Here is a 6,244-nt window from a genome sequence, read left to right as displayed (position 1 = left end):
CAACTTGGGGCAGTCTACACTCAGGAGAATCAGCTGACATTATTCCAGCTAGCTAGTTCTTCACCTGCTTAGCCAAATTACCTGCCTCACCCATTCCTTCCTCGAAAACCTCACTTCCCCTGTCTTCTGCCTGTGACCAACCTCGCATTCTCTCCGGAGGCTGTGCAGTGTGACCCCTCCTCTTGGGAACAAGAGTAACAAACGATCTTTTAAATGGCTATTGTCCCCTGATCTGTTGGCTTCATCATACCTGAATAAATATAGAATCTACATTTTAGAACGTCTATGCATTTTAAAAAGTCATAATGAGTACAGACAGCAGTTATCGCTAGGGGTACTCATGGGGAGAGTGCCATCTACAAGGAGGGGAGAGAGGCAGATCACACTCTGTGCTACTTGATTTATTTTTATAGTAAAAATCTGTCATTTGTGTACTTTTTTTTTTCTTCAAGATGGATTTTTGCTCTTGCTGCCCAGGCTGAAGTGCAATGGCGTCATCTTGGCTTACTGTAACCTCTGCCTCCCAGGTTCAAGCAATTCTCCTGCCTCAGCCTCTCGAGTAGCTGGGATTATAGGCACCCACCACCACCCCCAGCCAAGTTGTATTTTTATTAGATAGGGTTTCACCATGTTGTCCACGCTGGTCTCGAACTCCTGACCTCAGGTGAGCTGCCTGCCTCCCAAAGTGCTGTGATTACAGGCATAAGCCACTGCACCCAGCCCACTTGTGTACTTTTTAAAAAGAGTATTTTGAAAATCACCTCTCCATCTCCCACGTAAGCTCTGTGGGCCAAGCCATTTTAATTAATTTTTTTTTTCTTTTGAGGAAGGGGCTTACTCTGTTGCCCCGGCTGGTGTGCAGTGGCACAATCACAGCTCACTGCCACCTCAACCTTCCCAGACTCAGGCAATCTTCTTGCCTCAGCCTCCCAAATAGCTGGGACCATAGGCATGTGCCACCACACCCAGCTAAGTTTTGTTTTTTTGTAGAGATGGGGTTTTGCTATGTTGCCTAGGCTGGTCTCAAACTATTGAGCTCTTGCAATCTACCTGTCTCTGCCTCCCAAAGTGCTGGGATTACAGGTATGAGCTGCCACGTCCAGCCAAAATTTTTTTAAATTAATTAAATTTTTTTTTTTTTTGACCAGGCGAGGTGGCTCATGCCTGTAATCTCAGCACTTTGAAAGGCCAATGCGGGCAGATCACTTGAGGTCAGGAGTTCAAGACCAGCCAGGCCAACATGGCGAAACCGCATCTCTACAAAAAGTTAGCAGGGCATGGTGGTGTGTGCCTGTAATCCTAGCTACTGGGGAGACAGAGTTTGCAGTGAGCTGAGAACATGCCACTGCACTCCAGCCTGGGCATCTGAGTGAGACTCTGTCTCAAAAAATAATAATGAATAAATAAATTTTAACTTTTTAATTAAAAAAATCATTGATTCTTGTTTTAAAATTTATCTTATTGTGTTAAGAACACATGAAATCTACCTCCTGATGGATTTTTTTCTTTTTTTGAGACAGGATCTCACTCTGTCACCCAGGGTGGAGTGCAGTGGCATGACCACAGCTCACTGCAGTCTCAACCTCCCAGGCTCGAGTGATCCTTTCACCTCTGCCTCTTAAGCAGTTGGGACTACAGGCACACATCACCACTCTCAGCTAATATTTTTATTTTTTGTAGAGGCAGAGGTCTCATTATGTTGCCCAAGCTGGTCTCAAACTCATAGACCCAAGCAATCTTCCTGATATGAACAGGAGACAGGGAAATACTGCGCATTTCCCTGGCAAAAGCCCTACCCTCAAGCCTGAAAACCCAAGGCACTAAATGGGAACAGGCATTCCTGTTTTCATGCCCAAATGTTGCATCTTGGTCCACCACACCCTACTTCCTATACCTATATAAACCCCGAACCCCTCGGTCCATGAGGAGATGCGCAGAAGAGCCAAAGAGCAGAACAGCACAGCTGAGAAAGCGAGAAGAGAAGGGGCATCTGAACATCTAAAGGAGTCTGACTTGGACAGTTGGAGAGGAGTTTGTCCACAGGACTGGTGAAGTCCAAGGGAAGATCATCTTCTCACTCCATCCCCTTTCCGGCTCCCCATCCATCCCACTGAGAGCCAGCACTCAATAACACCCCCACATTCACCACTCTTCAAGTCTGTGTGCAACCTGATTCTTCCTGGGCACCAGACAAGGGCCCAGGTACCAAGGGGGCGCTGAGCTGGTTAACACTTAAGCCCTCTGTGAATGGCAGAGCTAAAAGAGCACTGCAGCGCACCCACTGGGGCTTCAGGAGTTGAAGCACCCACCCCTAGAAGCTGCCTGTGGGGCTGGACCCCAAAAGTACTCACTCTGGTTTCTGCACCTGCCTGTCTGTGTGCTCCCCAGCTTGTTAAGGGTTTGAGCTTGTGGCAGCTGAACAGAGAGCCATATCCCATTGCAAGTCCTGCAAGGGGAGCCAAGGAACTCTCCTGTTGCACTCCCACCTTAGCTTCCTAAAGTGCTGTGATTAGAAGCATGAGCCACCAAGCCCGCCCTCTTAGCAGATTTTTAAGTGTAATAGGCACCATGTACAGATCTCTAGAAGTTATTCACCTTGTATAAATGAAACTTTTCACCAATTGAATAGCAACATCCTATTTCCCCAACCCCTTAGCCTTTGACAACCACTGTTCTACTCCTGCTTCTATGAGTTTGACAATTTTAGATACCTCGTATAAATGGAATTATTCCAATAAGCACTGTGATTGGCTTATTTTATATCGGATAATGTCCTCCAGGTTGTCATATTGCAGTGAAGAAAACCAAAATATGTCACCCCAAGATATACCTCTTTGAAAAAAGCAGCAAACAGGCCAGGTGCAGTACTACTAAAAATACAACAACAACAACAAATTAGCCAGGCACGGTTGTGCGCATCTGTAATCCCAGCTACTCAGGAGGCTGAGGCACAAGACTCGCTTGAACCCGGGAAGTGTAGGCTGCAGTGAGCGGAGATCATGCCATTGCACTCCAGCCTGGGTGACAGAGTGAGATCCTGTAGTCCCAGCTACCTGGGAGGCTGAGGTGGGAGGATCACTTGAGCCCAGGAGTCTGAGGCTGCAGTGAGCTATAATCATGCCACTGCACTCCAGCCTGAGCAACAGAGTGAGACCTTGACTTTAAAAAAAAAAAAAGAAGGGTCCAGGTACAGTGGCTCATGCCTGTAATCCCAACACCTTGGGAGGCCAAGGCGGGCATATCACGAGGTCAGGAGATCGAGACCATCCTGGTGAACATGATGAGACCCCCATCACTCCTGCAAAAATACAAAAAATTAGCCAGGCATGGTGGTGCCCACCTGTAGTTCCAGCTATTCAGGAGGCAGAGGCTGCAGCGAGCCGAGATCGCGCCACTGCACTCCAGCCTGGGCGGCAGAGCCAGACTCCATCTCAAAAATAAATAAAATTTAAAAATTAAAAAAAAATGTAGTCTTGCTCCTCTTGTTCCTCTATCAGGAAGGACAAAAGCTAATCCCCAGAGACAACTCTAGATCTTTATCAGCCTGAACGTGGCACCAGAGAAATCTACATAACAAACTGTACAAACTGACCTTTATCTACTGTTCAAGTCAAATAAAATATACAGACAAATTTAACACTTTTTGCGGAAGCAAGAATTGTAATTCTGGGCGTACACAGAAACAGGGTGATCTTCGGTATGTTCAAATAACACAGAGAAGGTTGGAGGCTTTATAAAAAGGAGACATGTTACATATTGTTTTGAAAGAATGTTCACTGGCACTAGTAAAGTTTTGAGGAGGGGGCAAACTCTGACTGGTGAGTGACTGCAGTGGGTATAGTTAATCCTACAGTCTCAGCAGCTGTTTCATTAGCTACTAGATAAAACTGGTTTCAGGCTTTAACAGGCGGTTTCAGTAGTAAGGCTTGCCAAAAATTACATTCTCGGAGCAATGTTATGTGCCCTGTGTGCTTTTTCTTCCTTTCCTCTAAATGCCCTTTTATAATGAAAAAACTTTTTTGGAGACAAGATCGCCTGTCACCCAGGCTGCAGTGCAGTGGTAGAATCACAGCTTACTTCAGCCTTGACTTCCTGGGCTCCAGCAATTGTGTCGAGTAGCTGGGACTACAACTGTAAGTAAGCCACCACACCAGCTGACTGTGTTGTTTTTTATAGAGACGGGAGACTCCTTACATTACCCAAGCTGATCTTAACCTCCTAATCTCAAGCAATCCTCCTGCCTCAGCCTCCCAAAGTGCTGAGGTTACAGGCGAGAGCTACTGTATCTGGCCTCAATTCTTTCAGTTGGGCATGACAAGAATGACTCAATTCATATAATTAACTTTCCTTTTTTTGCATGAGATGGAGTCTGGGTCTGGTTGCCCGGGCTGAAATGCAATGGTGCGACCTCGATTCACTGCAAACTCCACCCTCCCAGGTTCAAGCAATTCTCTTGCCTCAGCCTCCCAAGTAGCTGGGATTACAGGCAGCACCTGCTACCACGCCTGGCTAATTTTTTTTTTTTTTTTTGTATTTTTAGAAGAGATAGGGTTTCGGCTAGGTACGGTGGCTCACGGCTATAATCCCAGCACTTTGGGAGGCCGAGGCGGGCAGATCACATGATCCAGAGATCAAGACCATCCTGACCAACATGGTGAAACTCTGTCTCTATTAAAAAATACCCAAAATTTGCCAGGTGTAGTGGTGCATACCTGTAGTCCTATTTAACTGGGAGATGGAGGTTGCAGTGATCTGAGATAGTTCCACTGCACTCCAACCTGGAGACAGAGCAAGACTGTCTCAAAATTAAAAAAAAAAAAAAGAAGAAGAGATGGGGGTTTCACCATGTTGGCCAGGCTGGTCTCAAACTCCTGACCTCGGGTGATCCACCTACCTCAACCCCTCCGAAGTGCTGGGATTACAGGTGTGAGCCACTGTGCCTGGCCAATTAACTTTCATGCTACCTGTTGTTTACCATATATTTCTCTTCCCACAATTTGCTGTGTCTAGAGGCTCAAGGCCCTTTTCCTTTGTCTTGTCACTTCTCTAAAAATTTATAGTTCCTTTGCTAAGATGCTACATAAAACAAGCTCAAAACAAAACTTTGAGTTACTAATTTCTGGGCACTCCATATTGCATATTCAGTACACATGTTAATGAACTTCTATTTTTTTGTTGTTGTTGTTAATCTGTCTTTTTTGTTGTTGTTCTGTTAATCTGTCTTTTGTCAGTCTAATTTACAAGGCCCCAGTGGAGAACATAAGGTGGGTAGAGGAATTGATTATTCCTCCCCCACAGCAAGTTCTCACTCTGTTATTCAGGCTGGAGTGTGGGGGCATAATCATAGCTCACTGCAGCCTCAAACTCTTGGGCTCAAGTGATCCTCCCACCTAGCCTCCCAAGTAGTTGGGGCTACAGGTACACACCACCATGCCCAGCGATGTTTAAATGAAAATTGTTTGAGAGACAAGGTCTTGCTATATTGGCCAGGCTAGTCTCAAATTCCTGGGCTTAAGCACTCCTCAGCCTCCCAAATAATTGGGATTACAGATGTGAACAACTGTGCCTGTCTGCTTTCTTTTTAAAGGATGAATAATATTCCATTGTGTGTACATACACATTTTCTTTATCCATTCATGCCTAGATGGACATTTAGATTGTTGATAAAAATGTTACTTTCCTCCTGGTATTGGAAGGACATCTTCCAAATGAAGATTTTATCTCTTGTTTTCAGGAAGAAAATGGGGAGGGTCAGAGTGACTTTCTTGTCTCTGCTGGTTTTTTAAAGTGCCTTTAGCTCAAAGTAGTCCTCATCCCAAAGTGGCATATTTGGGGTGGTGTGTTCTGAGCTCCTCCAACTTACTTAAAATTCAGGAGAAAAGACACAAGAGAATGTAGGAGAGCAATTCTGAGATAGCTGAACATTTTCTAAAATTGAATAAATGACACAAATTTGAAATTTGGGAAGCACAACAAATCTCAAGCAGGCTTAAACAAAATTCAATATCCAGACACATTGTAGTCAAACCACATAACACTGTTATCACCCAATGGGTTCTTCTTGGCCCACTGCACAGACAAAGCCAATTCATAGTATTGCAGTAGAGAAAGAGTCCAATTAACAGTCCTAGCAGGAGCACTGGTGTTATTACTCAAATCAGTCTCTCCAAGAACTCAAAGGCTACGGTTTTAATGGATGATTTGGTGAGTTGGGGGCTAAGGAAAGGGGTTGCTGATTGGGTAT

This window comes from Callithrix jacchus, chromosome 3 (assembly GCF_049354715.1).
Source record: "Callithrix jacchus isolate 240 chromosome 3, calJac240_pri, whole genome shotgun sequence".
NCBI classification, from domain to species: domain Eukaryota; kingdom Metazoa; phylum Chordata; class Mammalia; order Primates; family Cebidae; genus Callithrix; species Callithrix jacchus.
The sequence above is the reverse complement of the archived record's forward strand: the minus strand, read 5'-3'. Positions refer to the sequence as shown.